Source organism: Mustela nivalis (assembly GCF_964662115.1).
Source record: "Mustela nivalis genome assembly, chromosome: 7".
In the NCBI taxonomy this organism is placed as follows: Eukaryota; Metazoa; Chordata; class Mammalia; order Carnivora; family Mustelidae; genus Mustela; species Mustela nivalis.
In genome coordinates this window covers 104,123,602-104,150,887 of record NC_139026.1, presented here as the reverse complement: position 1 = coordinate 104,150,887, position 27,286 = coordinate 104,123,602, and the positions used below count along the sequence as shown (strand labels likewise).

General features: G+C 41.0%; 1 protein-coding gene and 1 pseudogene across 3 annotated transcripts in view; both read right to left on the bottom strand.

Annotated features, from left to right (window-relative positions):
• Window positions 1-27,286, bottom strand: part of VAMP1 (vesicle associated membrane protein 1) — a 74,252-nt gene that overhangs the window by 25,462 nt on the left and 21,504 nt on the right. The window lies entirely within an intron of this gene.
• On the bottom strand, window positions 13,028-13,688 carry LOC309868615 (large ribosomal subunit protein eL21 pseudogene; annotated as a pseudogene). The gene has a single exon. The product of its transcript is annotated as a large ribosomal subunit protein eL21 pseudogene (transcript).

Below are 27,286 nucleotides of genomic sequence, written 5' to 3'. Positions count from 1 at the left end.
AGGGCAGTACTGCAGAGGGCACATACAAAAATCAAATAAGATGGTGAACTTAAACCCAACCATATTGACAAATCATTAAATGTAAATGGATTAAACACTCTATGTAAAAGATTATCAGACTGGATTCTTAAAAACCAAAGCCCAATTGTATGCTTTTTATAAGAGACACACTCAAAATAGAGGCAGATGGGTTAACAATAAAGGATGGAAAAGTATATATATATACCATGTACAAAATAAATGTAAGACAGCTAGTTGTTGTTGTTTTTTTAACATTTTTATGTATTTATTTGACAGAGAAAGGGCACACAAGCAGGGGGAGCAGCAAGCAGAAGGAGAAGAGAATCAGACTTCCCACTGAGCAGGAAGCCTGATATGGGTTTGATACCAGGACCCTGGGATTATGACCTAAGCTGATGGCAGATGCTTAACCGACTGAGACACCCAGATGCTCCAGCTAGTTTCAATATAAGTATTACAGAGATTTTTTTAAAGCTCATTTTATAATGATAAAAAAGTCAATTCACTAAAAAGAATTACTTATGAACAATTAAGAATTAATAAAACTAAGTGTATAATAATCTTAAAACAGAACTTTAAAATAAATGAAACAAAAATATTACAGGAAGAAATAGACAATAATAGTTGAAGATTTTCAAATTCTCTTGGGGCATCTGGGTGACTCAATCATTAAGCGTCTGCCTTTGGCTCAGGTAATGATCCCAGGGTCCTGGGATCCAGCCCCACATCAGGCTCCCTGCTCAGTGGGGAGCCTGCTTCTCTCTCTCCCTCTGCTCCACCCCCTGTTCCTGCGCTCGCTCACTCTCTGTCAAATAAATAAATAAATAAAATCCTTAAAAAATAAAAAAATAATAGAAATTCCTCTCTCAGTAACTGATAGACCACATAGACGAAAAAAAAAAAAAAAGAAGGAAAGAAAAAGAAAATCAGGAAAGATGTGGAAGACTTGAACGGTAGCAACGGATCTAACCTAACATAAATTCATAGCACACTCCACCCAACAACAGCAAAATATGCATTCTTTTCAAGTGCACATAGAACCTTCACTAAAATATATCATAGGCTGATCTTTAAGCAAATCTCACCCATTTGAAAGGACTGAATTTAAAAGATTATGTTTCAAGTCACCTGGGTGGCTCGGCCAGTTAAGAGTATAACTCGTGGGGCACCTGGGTGGCTCAGTGGGTTAAGCCACTGCCTTCAGCTCAGGTCATGATCTCAGGGTCCTGGGATGGAGCCCCGCATCGGACTCTCTGCTCAGCAGGGAGCCTGCTTCCCTCTCTCTCTCTCTCTGCCTGCCTCTCTGTCCACTGTGATCTCTCTGTGTCAAATAAATAAATAAATAAATAAATAAGTATAACTCGTGATTTCAGCTCAGGTCATGATCTCATGGGTTGTGGGAGCAGGGTGTCTGCTTGAGATTTTCTCTCTCCCTCTCTCTCTGCACTTCCTGCCCAGCCTCCGCACTCTCTCTCTAAAATAAATAAATAAATCTTTAAAATAAATAAAAATAAAAGATTATGTTCTCTGACTTAACAGAATTAAATTAGAAGTAATATCAAAAAATCCCCCCAATAATTGAAAGTTGAGTAAAACACTTCTAAATAATCCAAAGGTATTATGAGATACCATTATACACTTACCAGTGTGTAGCATTGTGGAGGCTTTTTTTAATGCTTTCTGTGGGTTTTCTCATTCACATATTTATTCCACAATCAAAATAAGTCATAACTTAAAGCCATAACATTTTTAAAAGGTAAAGGAGAATTTGTGTCACTGCTGCATTAATAAAATGCAAAGCTAATGAAAGAGCTTGGCTAAAATTTTAAAAGCTGACAACCACAGATCATAGTACATAGGTAGAACTGGAATGCTCCTGAATTGCTAGTGCAAGTCTGAAATATTGAAGCTACTTTGGAAAACTCTTTGGAGTTTCTTTTTTTTGTTAAGATTTTATTTATTTACTTGACACAGAGAGAGGGAACACAAGCAGGGGAAATGGGAGAGGGAGAAGCGGGCTCTCTGCTTGAGCTGGGAGCCCAATGCAGGGCCCTCCTAAATATATGTTTAAGAAAAATACCATATAGGGACACCTGGGTGGCTCAGTTGGTTAAGCAGCTGCCTTCGGCTCAGGTCATGATCCCAGCGTCCTGGAATCGAGTCCCACATCGGGCTCCTTGCTCGGTAGGGAGCCTGATTCTTCCTCTGCCTCTGCCTGCCATTCTGTCTGCCTGTGCTCGCTCTCTCCCCCTCTCTCTCTGATAAATAAAAAAAAGAAAAGAAAAGAAAAGAAAAATACCATATATCTGGGCGCCTGGGTGGCTCAGTGGGTTAAAGCCTCTGCCTTCAGCTCAGGTCATGGTCCCAGGGTCCTAGAATCAGAGCCCCACATTGGGCTCTCTGCTCAGCAGGGAGTCTGCTTCCTCCTCTCTGCCTGTCTCTCCACCTACTTGTGATCTCTGTCAAACAAATAAATAAATCTTTAAAAAAAAAAAAAAGAAAAAGAAAAATACCATATATTCAAAACACTTGTATTAGAATGTTCACAGCAGTTTCGACACTGAAAACAACCCACATTTTCACCAAGAAGTGAGTGGATAAGCAAATTGTCATATATTCACATGATGGAATACACTCAACAGTAAAAGGAAACTACGGATACAGGCAGCAACACAGATAAGTCTCAGAAACATTATGTTGGGCAGGGGCACCTGGGAGGCTCAATGGGTTAAAGCCTCTGCCTTCAGCTCAGGTCATGATCTCAGGGTCCTGGGATTGAGCCCCACATCGGGTTCTCTGCTCAGTGGGGAGCTTGTTTCCTCTTCTCTCTCTCTCTCTCTACCTGCCTCTCTGCTTTCTTGTTTTCTCTCTCTGTCAAATAAATAAAATCTTTAAAAATTTTTTTAATTAAAAAAAAACATTAAGTTGGGCAAAAGAAACTAGACAAAAACAATGATTCCATTTATAACACATTCTAGAACAGGTAGAACTAATCTGTGATGATAAAAATTAGAACGACCATTGTATTTGGTGGAGTGGGGGAGACACCCGTTGGAAATGGGGACACAGGAACCTCCCAGAGTGATGGAAATATTCCATAGCTCAATTAGAATGGTGTAACATGTGCAGATGCAATTGTCCAGATTCATCAAACACCTAATATCATGTGTTGTATTGCACATAAATTACACTTCGAAGCAAATGCCAGCTTCTTTAAAGCAAAAAATCAAGCTCTTTTCAGGTGCCTCTGCACCCTGCCCCACTGCATGTCTTCTCAGAAAATGCTACCAGAGATGAAGAATGTACAATCAATCATCTACCGTTGGGGCATTAAGAGTTAGGGATCCTACTGTTAAATCAATTAAACAGCCAGAAGTGGTTGGATTTAGTTAGCTTCCATAGCCTAAGATGCTAGGGGGGTGGTCCAATACCTCATAGTGGGAGGCAATTTTTGAAGAGGAAGGTATTCCAGAAAGCACCACCAACTGTTGCAGACTTGGGAAGTGGTGAGAAGATTGGATAAGGTTTGGGGCACCTGGGTGGCACAGTTGGTGAAGCGTCTACCTTCTTCTCAGGTCATGATCCCAGAGTCCTGGGATCAGTCCTGCAATAGGTTCCCTGCTTGGTGGGGAGTCTGCTTCTCCCTCTCCCTCTGCTTCTCCTGCCACCTCCACTCATGTTCATTCTCACTCTGTCTCAAATAAATAAGTAAAATCTTAAGGAAAAAAAGAAAGATTAGATAAGGTCTGACTTTGGAAAGAGAACTCCTAGCTGGGTAAGAACTTGGAGGGAGGTGGTACAAAGGGCAAGGGGGATCTGTTTTGGTGGGCAAGATCTCCACTGGGATGGACTCAAGAAAGGGGGAGCAGGATTCTCAGTGGATCTGGGTTTAGATGGAACATGGACCAAAGCAAGAGTGACTGGACCTTCATGGCAATCACAGGCTTAGTGAGAGTCTCTGAGGAGTCCTCAGCCTCTGCAGCCCCCACTCCCACATCCAGGCCCTCCCCTGGCACCTGCAGCTCCAACCCAGCACCTTGGCACTGAACCCGACATCTCCAAGGTCAGGAGCTGGCCTGAGAACTGAGTCTCTGCCCTATTTTCTAATCTCTAACTCTGCCTCACATCCAAAACAAAGCCTCTGATTGGAGTGTGTTCTGAAAACCAGAATCACAGCTCCAGACTGTTCTTTCTAGTCCTGGCCCAGATCCAGAGCCAGTAACAATGGTGATAGTGATAGCCTAGTAGTGTTGTTGCAGTAAGACTAGTAAATAGAGTAACCGTGGTAATTAATGCTGTAGTGGTTACTATAATAGCATTGGTAGCTAACATTTAATGATGCTTAACTATATGCCAAGCCCCATGCTGAATGTTTAAATGCTTTATCTTATTTAATCCTAACAGATGCCCCCAGCTTATCAGAGAGGAGATAGAAACTCTTTGTACAATACTCTGCTATAACTGTATTTGTTGTTGTTGCATAAATAAGACCTACTCATTATAGGAAAAATTGGAAGATGCAGGTGAGCAAAAACATAGAAAATAAAAGTCACCCATCATCACATCCCTTTCAGTTAATCACTGTTGTGCCCTACCACGTATATGGTCTTCAATATCTTTATAAAAACAGTATTTTGCAGTATGTAGTTTAATTGACTCATTTCATTAAATAATGTATTGAACCTTTCCCTTTTTGATAAATAAATATACTTTTAAAACACCGTTTTATGGGCACCTGGGTGGCACAGTCGGTTGAGTCTGACTCTTGATTTCGGCTCAGGTCATGATCTCAAGGTCCTGGGATCAAGTCCTGCACCTGGCTCTGTGCTCAGTGTGGAGTCTGCTTGAGATTCTCTTCTCCATCTGCCCCTCCCCACACCTACTCTCCCTCTATAAATAAATAAAATCCTTTAAAAAAATAAAATGTCTTTTTATTTTTTTAAAAGATTTTATTTATTTATTTATTTGTCAGAGAGAGAGAGGAGCGAGAGTGAGCACAAGCAGACAGAGTGGTAGGCAGAGGCAGAGGGAGAAGCAGGCTCCCGGCTGAGCAAGGAGCCCGATGCGGGACTCGATAAAATGTCTTTTTAATACCTACTTTATATTCCATCAATTTTGATAAAATACACTTACCCAATCTCTTATTGTTGGACATTTAGATTATTTCCTTTTTTCCCCAATGTTTAGTGTTTTGCTTTGTTTTGTTTTTAAGTTACTTCTTTTGTTTGTAATGTTTTTTAATGTTTTAATGTTACAGAAATTGGTTAACAGACTGTCCTTATAGCTTTGAATACACCTTCGTTTACTTCCTTCGGACTGGTTCCTACCAGAGGAGTTGCTGAGTTAGAGTGTGGGCATTGATAAGGCTTTGAAGTCAGGCAGCCCTGACCTTGAATCCTGCTCAGGTGGCCTGGCCCCTGGCCTGAGGCAAAATGCTTCTGGGGACCGAGTTTGTGCCCTGTGCTCCTTCTCCTCCTGTTTGCTCCCTATCACAGTTCACTGTTCTTAGCCTCCATCTGTAGGTCTTATGTTCAGCCCTGACTGCAGACCCTGCCCCCCAGGCCTGTGCATTTTCCTCACTGTGTGATCTCCGGCACCCGGGACAGAGCTCAGTGTCTCCTCAGACGCAATTTGGTGCCACAGAAAGGTCATGGTCGGGAAGGAAGGTACCCAGGTCCCATTCCCAACATGACCACCACTAGCCCTGGTGACAGACAAAGCCCTTCCTCACCGGGACTCATCACCTCCCACTCACTTTTGTGCTAGCAGCTCTGAGCTAACACTCCTCAGGGCTGATAGTTCTCAGAACATACCTTATTCTTCTACAAGTCTCTGCCTTTGCCCACATCTCAGGGCTGGAGACCCACACGGTGCCTTTGTGCAAAATAGGAAAAGGTACCTCTTCCTCCCAGCAGAATGCAGGCTGGATTTCATGCCCCACTCATCCCTTGGCCCCGTGCCATACTGGATTGACCAACCTGGATAGCATTTCTGAAGCGTGGAACAAACACAGCTAGCCCACCTAGCAAACCTCCATTCATCTGTCAAGTTGCAAGCCCAAGTGCTACTTCCTCTGTAAAGTAATCTTACTAAAGCAGATATAACTGGTTTATTTGCTAAGCTGCCTCTGCTTTTTGAAGAGCCTCCATTAAAATAATTAACTTTAATGAATTACTAAATACTTCTCTATCCCATTAGATTCTCAGTTTTTCCTCTTTTATTCCTCCTACAAAGTCCAGTTCCTGACACAGAGGAAGTGACTGCTAAGCTTGAATGATGAATAAATGAATGAGTGACGTTTTACCCCTCTGGTCCTCATGTTGCTTGTCCGAGAATAAAGGAATCTGAGTAACATGCCTGAAGTTTCTGCCAACTCCAAACTTTTCCTTCCCAGTATGCATTAAGCAAATATCTGTTGGGCAAATGGATAGCACCAAACCAAAAGAAAATCCCTTTAAAGATGTGCCTTAAGGGGCACCTGGGTGGCTCAGTAGGTTAAGCCTCTGCCTTCGGCTCAGGTCATGATCCCAGGGTCCTGGGATTGAGCCCCACATCGGGCTCTCTGCTCAGCAGGGAGCCTGCTTTCCCCTCTCTCTCCTCCTGCCTCTCTGCCTCTCTGCCTACTTGTAATTTCTGTCAAATAAATAAATAAAAGCTTAAAAAAAAAAAAGATGCACCTTAAAGGATCATGGATCAGTATGTTAAGTTTTATTTTAGAAGCAAGCCAGTGTGAGTTTCTGAATCTCTTAATTATTTTGCCTTGCCTCCGGAAGTCCTTCAGAGACATTTCAAACTGTCTGAAATAGAGTCTAAGGCTGCTTGAGGATACCCTTCCAAAGAATGACTTGCTTTCCGCCTTATCACATGAGTCACCTATTTTTATTATTTGTCTTTCTCAGACATTTTCACAAAAGGAACATCTGTTTCTCAACACAAGGCAGCTCCTTATACATCTTGAAGCTAATGATGCTACTTCTCTCACAAGAAGAAGTTTTACCATGTCCTTTCTCCTTCTCCAGATATCTCGTCTTTATGTGGACACTGCCAATCTCCTCAGAGGGACAGCTAACCTATGTGAGGGCATCAAGCCTCTGAAACACTAACAGAAGCAGGAATCTAGGGTAGGGGCTTTTACAAACTATAGGCATCCCTGGATCCCTGAAGAGTTCACTAACTCCCTGAAATTCTACTCACAATATTGTATACTTGTGCATTTTCCAGAGGAAAATCCACATCTTTCTTTGGAACCTCAGGGGAGCCCCTTGACGTGAAAAGAGCTAAGTAAGAGCCACTGGGCTAAAATAAGCTGGAAAGTACAGGGCCTTTTAAGATCAGATAATGTTCTGGCACATTCTTTGGAGTTATATTAAAGACAGAATCCTCAACAGCTACAGACTGGAGTCTTTGGGACTAAGTCCCTCCCTCCTATCAGTTGACTTCACTTGGGGGCTTCCCCAAATCCCTAGGACTCGCTGAAACCCAGCCTGCTCCTCAGACACAGAAAACCTTTGGGAAGAGGTCAGGTGACTGGCACCTCTGCCCTTATGTTTTAGCAGTAATGGCCTTTGAGCCAGAAGATCAGGTTCCTGTGAGGGCATGGGACTCTCCGAAGCCCAGGATCATTACTCTACCACAAGGTGGCACCCAAAGCCCAGACAGACAGAAAAACAAGCTTCCTGCCTCGGCTCAGATAATGCGTAGGACTCAGGAGCAGAGTCCCCCAGGCACTAAGCGATTAAATTCCTGGTTATACAACTGGTCCACAAAGTCTTTTCACACAAGCCCAGTGTCCCATAGGGGACCTCACTGCTCTTTCTGAAAAGTTTGCATGTGCTTGTTGCTGGCTTCAGCCCTTTTCCTAGAGGTGGCCTTGAACCCTACATTCCTCCCTGGCTCTACCCTGGATGTGTAATATGAATTATGATGATCCTGATCCTGGGTATACATAGTGCACACACTTCTCTCCATGCCTTGGAATCACTCCTGGGATTTTGCAGGGTCCTTACCCAATGTTTGGATTCCTCAGTATGATTTCCAGGTTGGGAGCACAATGACATAGGATGTCATTGGAACATCTCTATAGTTGTGACCCACTCAGACAAGAATAAGGAAAGGTTCAACAGTCATTAGGCCAAAGGCAAGAGTTACCAAGAGTAGCTGCAGCTTGAGTGGGGATCCCAGACTGCCATGTGTTCTATAGTGAGGCTGCAATTTGGATACAGAAGGCAGGCTCAAATCTAAACCCATCAGAAGAGTATAAACTTAGATAAAAACAAAATATTAAATCTATAAATGGAGTTTAAAACACTTAAGGGAACTTAGCGCACTCCGTTAAGGAGACCCACTTAGAGAGATGTTTGTGGGTACAGGTGGGGCATCCTAACCCTCAAATCTCAGGCAAATAGACAACTTCAGTCTTCTTGAGATGGTAATTACAGATCATGATCATACACTGGCCACACGAGCTAGGAAAACTGCTCCCTGAAGCAGAGAGATGTCCTTTAAACTACAAGAAGGTTTGGAATTAACAGAGTGGCTTGGTACTACGTCAGCTTTGCGGAGATGAAGCCACAGTTTTCAAACAGTTCAAGGTTAAGATTGGCCACAAGAGAGATGTATGAGATTGGAAAGGGCGAAAGGCAGAATCAAGGCAGCAGCCATAATGCTGTTAAGGTCAGCTTGGAGTGCTAGGACAACTTCCCTTCCCCCACTCTTCATTTATTTACTCTTTCTCCTTCAGGAGCCAGACAATAACAAATAGGACATTCAAAAGCAACTGCATATATGGGGAAAACTAGAAAGTGACAGTGTATGCCCAGGAAAGACCCAGAAAAGACCTGAGAAAACTTCTAAATTTATACTTCAGGCTGATATTCAGTGTGGAGAGAACAATGAAAACAAAACAAAACAAAAAAGGAAAAAAAAAAAGGTCGCCTGGGTGGCTCAGTGGGTTAAAGCCTCTGCCTTCAGCTCAGGTCATGATCCCAGGGACCTGGGATTGAGCCCCACATCGGGCTTTCTGCTCAGCAGGAAGCCTGCTTCCCCCCCACCTCTCTGCCTACTTGTGATCTCTGTCAAATAAATAAGTAAAATCTTAAAATAATAATAATAATAACAGAAAAAATAACAATAACAAAACAAACAGACCCTAAGGAAGGGGGGAAATCTGATCTCCACAGTTACCACATTATTAGATTCAAATGTCCAGTGTTCAACAAAAAAATCACAAGGATGTAAGAAAATATACCCCATTCAAAGGAAATAAACACATCAACAGAAACTGTCCCTGAAACAATCCTAATAGCACATATATTAGACAGAGACTTTAACACAGTCTGTCTTAAAAATGATCAAAGAATTAAGGAAGATGTGGAGAAAGGCAAGAAAATATGGTGTTGAGGGGCACCTGGGTGGCTCAGTCAGTTAAGCATCTGCCTTTGGCTCAGGTTCTGGGGTTGAGCACCACACCAGGATCTCTGCTTAGTGGGGAGCCTGCTTCTCCCTCTCCCTCTCTCTGCTCCTCCCCACTACTCATGGGCTCTCTCTCTCTAATAAAATATTTCTTTAAAAAAGAAAATATGGGACACCTGGGTGGTTCAGTTGGTTAAGAATCTGCCTTCAGCTCCAGTCATGATCCCAAAGTCCTGAGATTGATTCCCACATCAGGCTCCCTGCTCAACAGAAAGCCTGCTCTTCCCTCTGCCCCTCATCCTGATTGTGCTCTCTTGCTCTCTCTATCTTGCTCTCTCAAATAAATAAAATCTTAAAATATAAAAGAAAATACGATGTTGAATAAAATGGAAATGTCAATAAAGACATAGAAAACCTGGAAAGAAACCAAAAAGAAACTCTGGAGCTGAAAAGTATAATAACTGAAATGAGAATTTCACTAGAGGGATTCAAGGCATATGTGAGCAGGCAGAAAAAAGAATCAGTGAACGTGAAGATAAAATGATGAAAATTATCAAGTCTGAGGAATAGGAAAAAAAGAAATAAGAAAAGTAAACAGGGCCAATGGGACCCGTGGGACACCATCAAGAGGATCAACATATGCGTTAAGGGGGTCCAGAAGGCTGAGGGGAGAGAGAAAGGGGCAGAGAAAATATTTGAAGAAATAATGGCTGAAAACTTCCCAAATTTGATGAAAGACATCAAAGAAGCTCAGTGAACTCCAAGTAAGATAAATTCAAATAGAATCATACCAGGACCCATATAATCAAACTTTCAAAGGGCAAAAAATGAAGAGAATCTTGAAAGCAGCAAGAGAGAAGGGAATCATCCCATACAGGGGCTGCTCAATGAGATTATTAGCAGATTTCTCATCAGAAACTTTGGAAGTCAGAAGGCAGTGGGCCAATACATTCCAAGAGCTAAAAGAAAAAAAAAATCGACTAAGAATACTATATTAAGCAAAACTATCCTTCAAACATGAGAGACAAATTAAGACATGCTTAGGTAAACAAAAGCTGAGGGGGTTCAAGACCACTAGACCTGCCCTTAAAGACAGGAGTCCAGCAAGGTGAAATGAAAGGACACTAGACAGTAACTCAAAGCTGTATGGAAAATAAAGATCTCAATAAAGGTAAATACACGGCCAATTATAAAAGCTAGCACAATCATGAGAGTGGTTTGTAGCTTCACTTTTTGTTTTCTATATGATTTAAGAGATTAATATATTTAAAGAAAAAAATTATTAGTGGAAAAGCAGGTATCACTCTAACTTATGGTTTGTAACTCCAAATCTTGTTTTCTCCATAATATAAGAAAGTAATGCATGTAAAAGAATTATTAGTTTATGTTTTGGGGTACACAATGTATAAAATGTAATTCTGTGACATCAAAAATTGAAAGGGGATGGATATGAACTATAAAAGAGCAGAGTTTTTGTGTATCATTTAAGCCAGTATAGGTTCAAACGAAAGTATTATAACTTCAGGATCTTAAATGTATGCCCCAAATGTCACTGTAGTATTTCATTATTTCCCTAAATATTTCACTACAAAGAATAAATTAAGTACAAAAGAAGATAGAAATGCATGAATTGAGGGACAAAAAAATCTACAACACATATAAAAAAATATAGCACAATGGCTCAGTGGGTTAAGCCGCTGCCTTCGGCTCAGGTCATGATCTCAGGGTCCTGGGATCGAGTCCCGCATTGGGCTCTCTGCTCAGCGGGGAGCCTGCTTCCTCCTCTCTCTCTCTCTCTCTCTCTGCCTGCCTCTCTGCCTACTTGTGATCTCTGTCTGTCAAATAAAATAAATAAAATCTTAAAAAAAAAAAAAAAAGTAAAAGGAGGGGCACCTGGGTGGCTTAGTGGGTTAAAGCCTCTGCCTTCGGTTAAGGTCATGATCCCAGGGTCCTGGGATTGAGCCCCATGTTGGGCTCTCTGCTCAGCAGGGGGCCTGCTTCCCCCACTCTCTCTTCCTGCTTCTCTGCCTACTTGTCACCTCTCTCTCTCTCAAATAAATAAAAATTTTAAAATCTTAAAAAAAAATAAGTGGATTAAAGTCGCTGAACACAAAAGAGATTGGTAGAATGGCTAAAAACACATGATTCAACTATATGCTGTCTAAAACAGAATCACTTGATATCCAAAGACAGAAACAGATAGAAAGTAAAAGAACAGAAAAATAAATTCCATGCAAATAGTAACCAAAAGAGAACTAGGATGGCTACACTAATATCAGACAAAACAGACTTTAAATCAAATAAGTTTACAAAAGATAAAGGACACTATATATTAATAAAACGTTCAATACCACAAGAAGATGAAATGCCTTGATGACTCAGTCATTTGAACATCCAAATCTTGATCTCAGCTCAGGTCTCAATCTCAGGTCTCAATCAATCTCTCTCTCTCTCTCTCTCTCTCTCTATATATATATATATATATATGTATATATATTAATTAGTAGGCTCCATGGGGCCTAATAAGGGGCTTGAACCATATATATATATGGTTCAATATATATATATTACTGGCAGAATTGAAGGGAGAAATAGATAGTTCTATGATGATAGCTGGAGATTTCAATATCCCACTCACAATAATGGGTAGAAAAAATAGACAGAAAAGTAAAGAAATAGAGGACTTAGACAATACAATAAACCAACTAGAACTAACGGACATGTATAAAACACCCTTCCTAACAAAAGCAGCATACATATTCTTCTCAAGTGTACATGGAACATTTTCCAGGATAGACCATACGTTAGGCTGCAGACTAAGTCTCAATTGATTTTAAAAGGTAAATATCATACTGGGGTGCCTGTGCGACCCAGTCAGTTAAGCAACTGTTTTCAGCTCAAGTTGCAATCTCAAGGTCATGAGATCGAGCCCCATGATGGGCTCTACATGAAGCATGGAGTCTGTTTAGGACTCTCTCTCTCTCCCTTTATCCCATTCCACCATTCGCTCTCTCCCCCTCTAAAATAAATAAATAAATCTTAAGAAAAATGGTAGACATTATACAAATTATCTTCTCTGACTATAATAGGATGAAGTTAAAAATTAATTTAAAAAGGAAAACTGGAAAATTCACGAAATTGTGGAAATTAAATAATACATTATTAAACAACAAATAGACCAAAGAAGAAATCACAAGGGCAATTAGAAAATACTTAGAGGGGCTTCTGGGTGGCTCAGTTGGTTAACTGTCAACTCTTGGTTTCAGTTCAGGTCGTGATCTCAGGGTCCTAGGATGGAGCCCCACACAGGGTTCTGTGCTCATGCAGAATCTGCTTGAGGCTTACTCTCCCTCTGCCCCTGCTCCTGCTTGTTCTCTCTCTCTCTCTCTCTAAAATAAATATAGATCTTTTTTTTTTGTAAATTTTATTTTACTTTTTTTCAGTGTTCCAATTCATTGTTTATGTACCACACCCAGTGCTCCATGCAGCACATGCCCTCCATAAGAGACTGTAGACTTTGAGAAATATAAATCTTTTTAAAAAGGAAAATACTTAGAGACAAATGTGAATAAAAACACAACATACCAAACTTTTTTTTATTGTTTTTTGCTTTAACTATTTCTTTAGGGAAGGGAACATCACACTTCTAGAAATATTTTTAGAGTCTAAAGGTTTCTGGGTTTGGGGTTTTGGGTTTTTTGTTTGTTTGTTTGTTTGTTTTTTAGACTTCCATGCCATGAATTCATAGTGTATAGGCTCCAACTGCTCAGGCTCCTTTCCCTTGATTCTCACAAAGTGTGATTCTCTGGTTGGAGCAAGCTAATACTTCAGTTAAACCCAAGTAACTTTCTCTTTGACTTCCTTCTTTTTCTGATCATTTTCCTTCACATGCTTCAGGAAGCTATTTTGGCTCTTAGAGTGCTTAATATGCTCAACTTGTACATTAATTTGCATGGCAAGAATCATACCCTTAATGTGTTTGTTTACAGCAATACCAATAGCATGCTAGGCAGTCCTGCAGATTCTTCTAGTTTTGCCATAGTAACATTTGTGGGGCAGTACTTTTGGAACACTGCCCATTTCCTTGATGTCTGTAATAGCACCTTTCTTGAAGATTCATATGTATGTGGCCAAAGGAACTACTCCATGTTTTCTAAATGGCCTAGAAAACAGATAGCGGGTGCCTCTGCTCTTTCCCTTTGTATTGGTCATTCTGGCAAACTACTGGAAGATGGTGGTTCTAGCCAAAAGGCTCACACCAAAACTTTTAGGATGCAATGAATGTGGTAATAAGGGGTAAATTCATAGCTGTAAATACTCACATTAAAAAGAAAATAAGAGGAACCCCTGAATGGCTCAATTGGTTAGGCAACTGCCTTCCACTCAGGTTGTGATGAGGTCCTGGGACCAAGCCCCACTTGGCCTCCCTGCCCTCCAGGGAGCCTGCTTCTCCTTCTCCCTCTGCCTGCCACTCCCCCTGCTTGTGCTTGTTCTCTCTCTCTTTCTCTCTCTCTCTCAATCTCTCTCAAATAAATAAAATCTTTAAAAAAAAATAAGAAAAATCTCAAATCAACAACCTAATTTTACACCTTAAGTAACTAGAAAAAGAACAAAATAAACCCAAAGCTAGCAAAGGGGAGGAAATGACAAAGATTAGAGCAGAGATAAACTAAATAGAAAATAGAAAAATAATACAGAAAATCAGTGAAACCAAAACTTGCTTCTTCAAAAAGACCAAAAAAAAAGCAGACAGACCTTTTAGTTAGATGGACTAAGAGAAAAAGAGAATAAACTCAGAAATGAATGTGGAGTATTTGTGTGCCTATTTGACCGAAATAAAAAAGAATTATAAGAGAATACTATGAACAATTGTAACTAAAAAGGTGGATTACCTAGATGAAAGAAACAAACCCTTAGAAACACAAAACCTACCAAAACTAAATCATGGAGAACTAGAATATCTGAAGAGGCCTATAACCAGTAAGAAAATTGAATCTCTAATCCAAAATGCCCCCCACACCAAAATCTCCCAACAAAGAAATGCCCTTGACCTGATGGCTTCACTGATGGATTTTACCAAACATTACAAAATAATACCAATCCTTCTCAAAATTTCTTTTAAAACACTTCTTAACTCATTCTATAAGGCCAAGATTACCCTGACACCAAAGCAGACAAAGACATTATAAGAAAAAATAACAAACAATATCCCTTATGAACACTGATGCAAAGAAATCCTCAACAAATAAACTTCATCAGCATATTAAAAGGATTATACACCATAACCTGGTGGGATTTATTCCTGAAATGCAAAGATCATGCAGCATATGAAAATCAATCAATGTAACATGCCATGTCAACAGAATAAAGGGAAAAAACACATGATCATCCCAATTGATGCAGAAGAAGTATTTGACAAAAATCAACACCATTTCATGATAAAAACCTCCCAAAAACAAGGAATAGAAGGTAACTACCTGCACATAATAAAATCCATATATGAAAAACCCACACAAATAAAGTATTCAATGGTGAAAGACTGAAAGTTTTTCTTCCAAAATGAGGAATTACCTTAATAATGCCCACTTTTACCACTTCTCTTCAACACAGTACTGGAAATTTTAGCCAGAGCAATTAGACAAGAGAAAGAAATAAAAGGCATACAAATTGGGAAAAAAAAGAGGTAAAATTTTCTCTCTGACATGATCTTATATGTAGACAACCCTAAAAATTACACACACATAAAACTGTTAGAACTAATGAATTCAGTAAAGTAGTAGGATATAAAGTCAACACATAAAAGTCACCTGCATTTCTATACACAAACAATGGACAATCTGGAAAACAAAGTTCCAAATCAATTTCATATACAGTAGTTTCAAAAAAAAAAATACTTAGGAATTAACTTAACCAAGGAGGTAAAAGAATTGTAGGATGAAAACTACAAAACATTGCTGAAAGAAATTACAGATATAAATAAATGAAAACACATTTCTATTGATGGATTGGAAGTCATAATATTGTTAAAATGTCAATACTACCCAAAGTGATCTACAGATTTGATGCAATCCCTATCAAAATCCCAGTATTTTTTGCAGAAATAGAAAAATCCATACTAAAATATATATGGAATCTCAAGAGACCCCAAATGGCAAAAACAATCTTGAAAAAGAACAAACTGGAGAACTAACACTTGCTGATTTCAAAACTTACTACAAAGCTACAGTTAATAAAACAGTGAGGTATCAATATGAACACAAACATACAAACCAATGGAACAGAATAGGTAGTCTGGAAATAAACTTGTGTGTGTGTGAGAGAAAGAGAGAGAGAGAGAGAGAGAGAAAGGATTTTGACAAGGGTGCCAAGACTATTCAATGGGGGAAAGAACAGTCTTTTCTACAAATGGTGCTGGGATAAATGGATGTCTACATGCAAAAGAATAGTTACCTATTAACTCAAAATGGGTAAATGACCTGAATGTAAGACCTAAAACAATAAAACTTTTAGAAGAAAACACAGGAAGAAAGCTTCACAACATTGGCTTGGCAAGATTTCTTAGATATGACATCAAAGGCACAGGTAATAAAAGAAAAAATAAACACATTGAATTTCATACAGTCACAAAAAGACAAATACCATATGATTCCACTTACATGAGGTACTTAGAATGGTCAAAATCACAAATACAAAAAGGAGAATGGTGGTTGCCGGGGGTTGAAAGTTGGGGGAGGAGGAGATGGAGAGCTTTTTTTTTTTTTTTTAAGGGATACAGCGTTTCAGTTTTACCAGATGAAAAATGTTATAAGAATGGATAATGAGGGGTCCTGAGAGGCTCAGTCAGTTGAGCATCTGCCTTCGGCTCAGGTCATGGTCCCAGGGTCCTGGGATCAAGCCCTGTGTCAGGCACCCTGCTTAGCAGAGAGGCTGCTTCTCCCTCTTCCTCTGCTGCCTCTCTGCCTACTTGTGTTTTCTCTATCTCTCTGAAATAAACAAAATCTTAGGGGGGAAAAAAGGATGGATAATGGAGGGTAACAGTTGCACAACCATGTGAATGTCTTTGATACCTCTGAACCGCATACTTAATGGTTAGGATGGTAAATTTTGTTAGGTGTACTTTACCACAATAAAAAACATGCTCCCCAAAAGAGAAGATCATTGTCTTTGTTTTTATTATATTATAAATAATCAAACAAAATCTATAGGCTGAAATTAAAGAAAAGCAATAAGTAAGATTTTCAAATTTATTAGATTCAGAATACAACAACAAAAGTTGAAATTTAAACTTAAAGAGCATGAGAAAAATTAGATTTTGAAGCTGATTGCTTTAATAAACTAATATTTAAAATTCTTATAACTATGAATAGCCTTTTGTGTGTGTGTGCCCCAAATATAAAAAGATACAAACTTGCATTAACCTACTTCTTGTAACTGTCCCTAGCCAGCCTGTCTCATTTCTCTGGCATAAAATGTAATGGGGTCTCCTCATTGTCCATGTGAAAGCTCCCATTGCTACCTCTGAGCTCTAGTAAAGGAGAGATTTGTCCCATATACTTTCCATATACCTCTCCTGAAGGATTTCTGTCCCCTTTCCCTTCCATTATGAGCTCTGTGACTCTCAACCCCAAGAAAGAAAGGACTTTGAGGATCAGCTCATATTCCAAGGAACATTTACTAACACCTTCTGCATCAAGCCCTGTGTGGGGTGTGTCCCCACGTTACCACACTTAGCTGTTCACATCTACCCTGTGAAGTGAGTGTCAGCACCTTCACGTTACAGTGGAAACAGACTCATAGTTTAAGTAACTGGCCCAGCTAGCAAGCGGTCAAGCAGAAAGATGGCCTTGGACATGACCTAGGCATCACAGATCTATCTTGTCTGGTCCTCTGCTTCTCAGGTTTTCACCATCTGGTTGATCCTCATACTCCCTCCCCAGAAGATTCCTCTGACCGCTTCCCTTGCCGCAAGACTCTAGGACTCTGCCAGTGCCTGTCATCCTCATCATTCCTCTATGGCCAGAATGCTCACCAAAGGAGGGAAGATTCGGGCCCAATTTGCAGGTAAGAGAGAAGGTTACCACAATCCTTGCTCTTCAAGAATAACTGCAGTGGGGCCCCTAAAAACCATGAAGAAGAGAAGGGTCAAGAGAAGCAACTGTGAGAGAGCCCCTGCCACTGACCCACCCTCTTCCTCTCCCAGTCGAGGAAGCCTTCAGAACCAAAGGGGGTATGGGAAAGATGAGTCAGATATGTTTCCCTTTGCGTCACAGAATCTAACTCTCCATCTGTGACTTCAGATAAGTTCCAAATAACCCCAAGCAGTGGCCCACAGGGTGTGATAGCAACACACCTACACCACAAGGTATCCCTTTCCAACTCTGTGGGAAAACAACTGCCTCTTTCAACAGTCAACACATTACCTGAACAATGAACAATTCAAAAATGAAACTAAGAAAACTATTTCATTTACAATAGTACAAAAGAGAATAAAATATTTAGGAATAAATTTAATGAAGAAAGGGTAAGACTTGTACATGGAAAACTACAAAATATTGAAAGATATTAAAGGAGACCTAAATAAATGGAAAGATATTCTATGTTCATGGATTGGAAGACTTACTATTATTAAGATGACAGTACTCTCCCAAATTCACATACAGGTGCAACCCAATCCCAATCAGATTTCCAACTGCCTCGTTTTTCAGAAACAGACAAACTAATTCTAAAATTCCTATGGAAATGCAAGAGACATAGAAGAGCCAACCCATGTATCTATAGTCAGTGGTTTTTAACAAAGATGCCAAGGCCATTCAATGTGAAAAGAATAGTCTTTTCAACAAATGGTGCTGGAATGAAGCTGGACCCCTATCTCAAATCATACACAAAAATTAACTCAAAATTGATTAAAAAATAATAAATGTAAGAGCTAAAATCATAAAAATATTAAAAATAGATAAAAATCTGTGTGACCTTGGAATAGACAACAAATTTCATATGACACCAAAATCAAAAGAAAAAAAATGGCAACAAAAGATATTGGACTCCATCAAAATTTAAAACTTTTATGTATCAAGGATACTGTCAAGAAAGTAAAAAAACAACCCATAGAATGGAGAAAATATTTGCCAATCATATATCCGATAAGGGTCTAGTATCCAGAATATATAAAGAACTCTTACAACTTGGGGTGGCTCAACCAGTTGAGCAGTTGAGTGATTGGGTGACTGACTCCACTCAGGTGAAGATCTCAGGGTCACTGTATCAAGTCCCAGCCCAGCCTCAGTCTCCGTGCTCAGCAGGGAGTCTGCTGGAGATTATAGCTCCCTTTGCCCCTCCCAACTGGCATGTAGGCTGTCTCTTGAATAAATAAATCAATCTTTTTTCTTAATATTTTATTTATTTATTTGACAGAGAGAGATGCAGCAAGACTGAGAACACAAGCAAGGGGAGTGGGAGAGGGAGAAGCAGGCTCCCCACCAAGTAGGGAGTGCAATGCGGGGTTCCATCCCAGGACTCCAGGACCATGACCTGAGCCAATGGCAGACACTTAACAACTGAGCCACCCAGGCGCCCCTAAATAAATAAACCTTAAAAAAATAAAGAACTCTTACAACTCAACAAAAAAAAAGACAAATAATCCAATTTACACATGGACAAAGAAATAAATGTTTCTCAAAGAAGACATAAAAATGGCCAGTAGGCACATGAGAAAATGTTCAGCACCATTAGTCTTAGAGAAATGCATCTCAAAACCATAATGAGATACCCCTAACTAAGATGGCTATAATTTTTTTATGGAATTTAACATGTGTTGGTAACTATGCAGTTCTCTGGGATATTCATGTACCATTGATAGGAATGTAAAATAGTTCAGTTGCTATGGAAAACAGTTTATCAGTTCCTCAAGAAGTTAAATATAGAGTTACCATATGACCCAGCAATTCCTCTCATAGGTGTATACCCAACATATGTTCACACAAAACTTGACATGAATGTTGATAGCAGCATTATTCATAATAGTCCGAAAGAGGAAACAACCCAACCGCCCATCAACGGATAAATGGTGTATCCATCAATGGATCATTCATCCATAAAAAGAAACAAAGTACTGATGACATAAGGTGCACATGGATAAACCTTGAAGATATTATGCTACAATGAAAGAAGCCAGATACAAATAGCCACATATTATACGGCTCCATTTACCTGAAGTGTTCAGAATAGGCAGTAAGGGAGAGTGGAAGAGGGTAGAAAAGGGAGGGGGGCAGCGGCAGGCGCCAAGGGCAGATGCGGAAGGAAAAAGTGGGACTAAATGTAATGGGTGGGGTGTGAGGTTTCTTTTAGGAGAGGTGGGAATGTTCTCAAATTAGATAGTGGTGATATTTGCCCAACTTTGTGAAAATGCTGAAAACCACTGAATTGTACATTATAAAATGACTAACGTGTTCAATTTATTTCAACTTTAAAAGAGTCAATGTGCAGGGACATCTGGGTGATTCAGTCTGTTCAGGTCATGATCCCAGCCTGAGATCAAGTCCCACGTCAGGCTCCTTGCTCAGCAGGGAGTCTGCTTTTCTCTCTGCCTGCTGCTCCCTGTACTTATGGGCACTCACTCGCTCTCTCGCTCTCTCTCTCTCTCTCTGACAAATAAATAAATAAAATCTTTTTTAAAAAAAGAAAAAAGTCAACATGCACCAAGGAGCCCTTCAGTGTGGGCTCAGGACCACTATAGTCCTTAGGGAGGCTTGTGGTGCTAAAGCAACAGAGTCTAAGGGTCAGCCATGTCCCAACTTCCATCTCCCAAATGAGCTCAGGGATACTCTCTCTGAGCAGGTCTGCAGTCTCCTAAGCAGGAATGACCTCCCTTGCCATTGGGAGGATTTTCTCAGCCCCTTAGGGCAGAAGGCAAACATCTGAAGGGATCCACGGGATTGGCAGAGGCCCTGCAGGTTGGGTCACAGAGGATTTGGGAGAGAAGAGCCAGAATTGGACTTTAGAACACTGGTGGTGACACGAGGATAAAGACGTCACAAAAGAGGAGATCCAAGTCACGAAGGATGGTGGAAGATGCTCAGCCTCACTGGCAATCAAAGGAACACACACTGGAACAACAATGAGACAGCATTTTCCCCAATTAGATTGCAAAAATGGTTTGCTAATATGAAATCTGGCAGGATGTGAGGAAGTATGTGTCCTCATTCCACTGCTGGTGGGCGTGTGAGTTGGTAGAGCTGCTTTGGAGGGCAACTTGCCAGGATCTATTAAAGTGAACAGTATGCATACCCTATGACTCAGCGGTCCCAGTGTCCAGGATTTATTCTAAAGACACACTCCCACATGCACGGGGAGATATGAGATGTTTATGCGACACCATTTGTGATAATGAAATGTTGGGGGGCAGAAAACTGAAGTATTCATGAACAGGGGAAAGGCTAAAAAGCCTAGGTACATCCACTGTCTATTTAACAAAATGAGAAGTTCCAGAAATATAACATAAAATGACATCCAAGGTATGTTATTGGATTTAAAAAGCAGAGAGCAAATTCTAGAAGGATTTATATCATTTATGAAAAAAATGAAACAGGGGCACCTGGGTGGCTCAGCCTCTCTGCCTAGAAATAAATAAATAATATTTTTTTAAAAATGAAACAAAACTCAAAACACAATTGTGCTGAGGTTCTTGGAGATTTCTGAGAGGCAGGCTGAGATGCCAGGCCAAGTAAGAACCCTTTCTTTAGCTGGACAAAGATGGACCTTAAAAAAGTAATGCAAGAAGAACATGGAATTGCCAGGCTTGGGGATGTTTGACTTCCAAGAGATATAGTTTTTTAAGATTTTGTTTATTTATTTATTTGAGAGAGTGATTATAAGTGGAGGGAGGGGCAGAGAGGCAGAGGGAGAAGCAGGCAATGCAGGCTCCATCTCAGGATCCTGGGATCATGACCTGAAGGGAAATGCCTAACCGACTGAGCCACCCGGGTGCCCCTAAGAGATAATTTTCTAAGGAACGGACAGAACAAATGCATGATGTGTTCTTTGGGCTTTATTTCTTGTTCTGTGTTAGGAGAATTACTATAGGCCTGTGTAATATTTCTTTTAGAGAACAGAGGTAACCTACCATGCCCCCAGATGAGAAAGGAAAGGTTAAAATTAGGTGTCCTCATTGTCAGTGATCTCAGGTATAGAAGAAGGAGATAAGCCTTTGCCAGAGAGAAGTCGTGATCTCATGCTGTACATGAGGCTTTCACCCATTTCCCAGGCGGACAAGGAGTCTTCCCTCCTCTGACAAATTCAAGCAGAGGGTTCTCAGTAGAGGAGGGGTTGCGATCAGAGTAAGAAATAATTGATTATGGCTTAAGAATATTTTAAGTAGAAAATAAAAGGGACTTTTAAAAAAAAAGGAGAGAAAAGAGATTTTGTTGGAAAGATCCACCTAATTCTTTGCTGATAGATGTCTGTAAGCAGAGGTTTTGCTCTTCCATTCTCTGCTGTATAAAAAGAACCTGATTATTACCATACAGACTAACAAAGGAAAAGGATGAACATTCCTAAACTAGTAACACATACACACGTATAAATTTATTTGTGTGTTTTTAAAAAGTTATGGAAGGGGCGCCTGGGTGGCTCTGTTGGTTAAGCAGCAGCCTTCACCTCAGGTCATGATCTCAACAGGGAGCCTGCTTCTCCCTCTCTGCTCTGTAGTTCCCATGGCTTGTGACCTCTCACTCACGTTCTCTTTTTCTCTCTCAAACAAATAAAATCTGAAAGAAAGAAAGAGAGAGAGAGAGAGGGGGGGGGAGGGAGGAAGGGAGGAAGGGGGAGGGAGAGAGGGAGAGAGGGAGGAAGGAAGGAAGGAAAAGTTCTGGAAGAATAGTCACTAATCTGAAACAGGGATTACCTCTGAGGAGGCAGGGAGAAGATAAGGGCTGCGGGAGAAGACTGATCAAGAGGACTTTGAGTCCTATCTAGAATTGTTAAATTTTTTTCCATTTTCACTTTCATTTTTTTAAGTAAAAAAGAATGAGATAAAGTTGGGGAAAACAATATTTAAAGATAATGTTATTTTTATATATTTACAACATAAAAGATCTTTTTTGCTCCCACTTAAATATTAATATACAACAAATTTTTAAACAACATAACAATATTTAGTAATAACATATTTCACAAAATCTTGCTTCAGCATACCCAAAACAGTTCTTAGAGGGAAATTTATAGTCCTAAATCAATACATTATAAAAGGAAAATTTAAATGAATGAACTAAGTGTCCAATTTAAGAAGTTAGAAAAGAGGGTACCTGGCTGGCTCAGTTGGGAGAGCATACAAATCTTGATGTTGGGGTCGTAAGTTTGAGCCCCACATTGGGTAGGCAGATTATTTAAATAAATAAAACTTTTTTAAAAAAGGAAGTTAGAAGGGCAGAATAAACCCAAAGAAAGTAAAAGGAAGGAAATAATTTAAAAATTACACCAGAGAATAAAATGAAACAGACAAAGAAATAATAGAAAAACATAATGAGATCAAAAAGTGGTTTTTTGAAGCAATTGATACTTACCTATATCTCTTGCAAATATATCAAGAAAAAATGAGGAAATTATAAATAAACAATATTAGGAATGAAAAGGGGAAAATAACTAGAGATCTAGTGGTGATTTAAAAATTTACACCCATAAATCTGAAACAGGTTAAGTAATCTCCCAACAAAATAAAACCTACCAAACTGACTCTAGAAGAAACTGAAAACCTGAATTAAATCACAGTAAAAAGCCTACACTTAAAATATGCACACACACACACACACACACACACATTCCGCAAGACTTCAAGGAACAGATTATCCCTATTTTCTGTCATCTGTATATAAGAAAAACTATTACGGCTCAAGAAAAGTGGCAAAAGGGAAGAAAAAAAAAAAAAGAGGGTGGTGTCTAGAAACCTAAACCAAAGGAAAAGACAATTCTCAAGAAGGTGGAGGGAGAGTTATCGGATCCCACACAGCTCAGCAAAACTTCCTGGCTGAACACTCCTCACCCCTGAGGGAACAGGTACCTGCTTTATATCCAGTCCCTGCCCTCCATGGTGCTGCAGTAATGACCATTACTAATAACTTTGTGTGTGTCTTTAAGATGACTTGATCAATTTCTGATTCACTGATGTGTTGATTCCATGAAGGAAGAAACCACATGCTTATTTTTTTTTTTATCTTTGTAAATAATGCATTACTTAGCTGGTACCTGGCACAGACTGGACAGGCAACAGATTCTTGTTGAATGAGGAGTGGAATTTAGGAGGTCAATGTGGCCTTGGACCCCCTGCAATTTTAACCTTACAATTATGGATAGAGCCATTTAGGAATAAGACTGAGGGTAGACTACCTGATTCTCAGTGAGTGCCTTAAGTGCTAGACAATACTAGAAGCTGGTGTTGAGATCCTGAAAAGTTGTCAGAGTTTGGAAGAAATGCCCACAAATGCTCAGTCCCCTGGGAGATCCAGACAGAAATCCCAAAAATGCAAATTATGGAACTGGGAAGTGAGTTCACCCCACTGTCCTGCCCACTTGGTCTCTTAAAGACTCACTGGGAAGGAGGGAGGTGGGAAAGGAAGACTCACTTAAAGCAGGGAGGGGTAGGGGTAAGGGAGGTGTCACCAAAGAAAGTAGGAGTGGAAGGGGTGCCTGGCTGGCTCAGTTGGTCAAGTGTCTGGTTCAGCTCAGGTCCTGATCCCGGGGTTCTGGGATGGAGCCCCCATGGGTTCCGTGCTCACTGGGGAGTCTGCTTCTCCCTCTTGTTCTGCCTGCCGCTCCCTGGCTTATGCGCTCTCCCTCTTTCTCTCTCTCTCTGTTGAATGAATACGTAAAATGTTTAAAAAAAAAAAGTAGGAGTGAAGGATGAAGGAATGGAGTGGAGGGACAAAGAAGCCTAGGAAAACTAAGGGGTTTGGTTGATACGGATCAGGAATAGTGATTTCTGACATCTATGTAATGTTAACAGAACTTCCTTTTAAGAAAAAATCTTGGAGAAAGCTTTGTTCCACTGAGTATTTTGACTGGTTATAGATTTATAAAGGACCAAGACATGGGCGCCTGGGGGGCTCAGTTGTTAAACATCTGCCTTCGCCTCAGGTGGTGATCCCAGGGTCCTGGGATGGAGCCCCACATCAGGCTCTTTGCTCCATAGGAAGCCTGTTTCTCCCTCTCCCACTCCCCCTGCTTGTGTTCCCTCTCTCGCTGTGTGTCTCTCTGTCAAATAAATAAATTAAGTCTTTAAAAATAAATAAATCAAATAAAAGGCCAAGACTGATTTGGATTAAGAGCTGAAGACAGATGAGCTATGTTGCCTGACAGAACACATCTGAAAGGCAGTCTGTACAGGGTGGGGGATGGTGTCAGCAAAATGGCTAGTGCCTTTACTGCCTTGTAAGGTAGCCAGACTACTGATAAATCTCTGCAGTGGGAAGGATCATTGAGAACGAGCACATCCAAAATGCAATTTCAATTTGTAACCCTATGATACATAAACCTTCAGCAAAATTTTCACCACACCAAACAGCCTTTTGTTTACAGTTGGTTTGGAGGAAAATTCCAGAAAGTTCTGTGTCCCAAATTTGGAACCTGTGGCAGGGCAGAGGTAAGGGATAAGCCAGGAGCACAGAGGCAGAAATAGGACTTTAGCCAAGTGGGAACGAGGGGTGACCACATCAGCAGACCCACTGGAATTGGGGCCAGGTGACAGTTCTGCCTCTTCCTCACTCTGTCCAGGACCTATCCTGCCTTGAAGATGAAGAGTGTGTCACCTTAATAGCAAGGAGCAGGGTGGCCCCGGATGACCTGCTGGTTATGGTCATTGCTCCAGACAGAGAGGTTATTCAGGCCCTCAAAAGTAATGAAAATCATCAAAAGAGAAGGGCTTCTGTGGACCAATCTCTGGAGATGCAAGCAGAGGAGGGAGCTGTTGAGAAGATGTGTCTCTGCTAGCAGGTGTGGAGAGAAGCTGCACTCCAGGAGAGAATGTGGTAGTGGAAGATTCCCAGAGAGAGATCAGCAGGCTGCACTCGCAGGGCCTGTAGACAAGAGGAAGAAACTACCCACGGAGCCAGTCCAGGACAGGCCAAGACTCACCAGAAATTGATGCAAACACAGAAGGCAGAAGATGAGGTCATTCCATTTGCCAGAGGAAAGTGAGGTCCAGAAAGCTGGCTCTCCTCCTCCTGCCCAGGGTACTCCAGGAGAGCCAGGAAGACGCTGCTCCTGTCCTTTCCCCCATGGAGAGGAAATGATGGGCCATAGCACAGACCTCTGAAGCTCCCTTGCATGGGTGAGCAGCTCACGGCCTGTCAAAGTTGTCAGTCCTCTCAGGGTCCTCCAGTTCCCCCTCCCACAACGTTCTCTCTAAAGGTCCCATCTCCTCATTGTTCCTGCATGGTGTTATCCATCCTCACACCCCGCCTCACCATGCCTGCCCAGGGTTCAAGATTCACAGAGGAGGTGTCCCTGGGTGGCTCAGTCAATTAAACATCCAATCCTAAGAGTTTTGTTTTGTTTTTTTTTTTTTAAGATTTTATTTATTCATTTGACTGAGAGAGATCACAAGTAGGCAGGGTGGTAGGCAGAGAGGAGGTCGCAGGGTCCCTGCTAAGGAGAGCCTGATACTCAGCTCGATCCCAGGACCCTGGGATCATGACCTGAGCCGAAGGCAGAGGCTTAACCCACTGAGCCACCCAGGTGACCTCAATCCTAAGGTTTTGGCTCAGGTCATGATCTCATGGGTGGTGGGATAGAGCTCCTTATGGGGAGTCTGCTTGAAGATTCTCTCCCTCTGCCTCTCTCCCCCACAATCTCTCTCTCTCTCTCAAATAAATAAATAAACCTTAAAATAAAAAGATTCATAGTGAAAATAGTGACCATCATCTGGGGATGGGGCTGGACCATTCGTGATAGCACAGTCCTCAGATGCCAAGCTTATCACTCTGAGGTGGGAATTCAGGCGTGCTGTCAGACAGTGAAAAGGATGGTTGTGTAGAAGTAATTCTTCAGATCACACTCATATGTGGCTTCCCACGGTGAGGACCCTCTTAAAGAGAAGAGGGGGCTGGAGAAAGACAAGAGGATGGAAAATATGAAGAGAAAGGAAACCAGAGTGAGAGAGAAAACAGAGCTAACAGGTGAGGTCACAGGAGTGTGACATTTTATGAGCACTCTGGAAACAGCAAAGCCCTTGAATGAAGAGTGGCCTGGAGAAATAAGCCATGTGTTCCCAGGACTCAGAGAGAGAAAAGTCCAGCAAGTTCCAATGTCCCCACATCAGCTTTCCCAGGAGAACAGCGGAAACAGGGGAGAGATGATCCAGGGAATCTAATCCCAAGCACCAAGTCGGGGGGGTAGGATGAAGATGACAGTGAGGTGACAAGGGCAGGCTAGATGGACAGGAGTGACACGCATCCCACAGGCTGGCAGGAGGATGAAAAGAGGTCACACATGATCTCTTAGCAGAGTTCAACAGAGAGGAGAGCACAGGTTTAAGACCCTTGTCGACAACTCTGAACAATTCTGTAGCAAAGTATTTTGGCCATAAAACCAGACCTCAGTGGATGCAAGAGTTAATTACGGTCCTCATTCACCCCACTTAGTTTAAATATTCAATTCTTTAAAAAAAAAAAAAAAAAAGATTTTATTTACTTATTTGAGAGAGAGAAGAGAACATGAGCTGTGGGGAGGGGCACAAGCAGAGGGAGGAGAAGCACACTCCCCGCTGAGCAGAGAACCCAATGCAGGGCTCAAGCCCAGGACCCTGAGATCAAGACCTGACCCGAAGGCAGATGCTTAACCGACTGAGCCACCCAGGTGCCCCAGTATT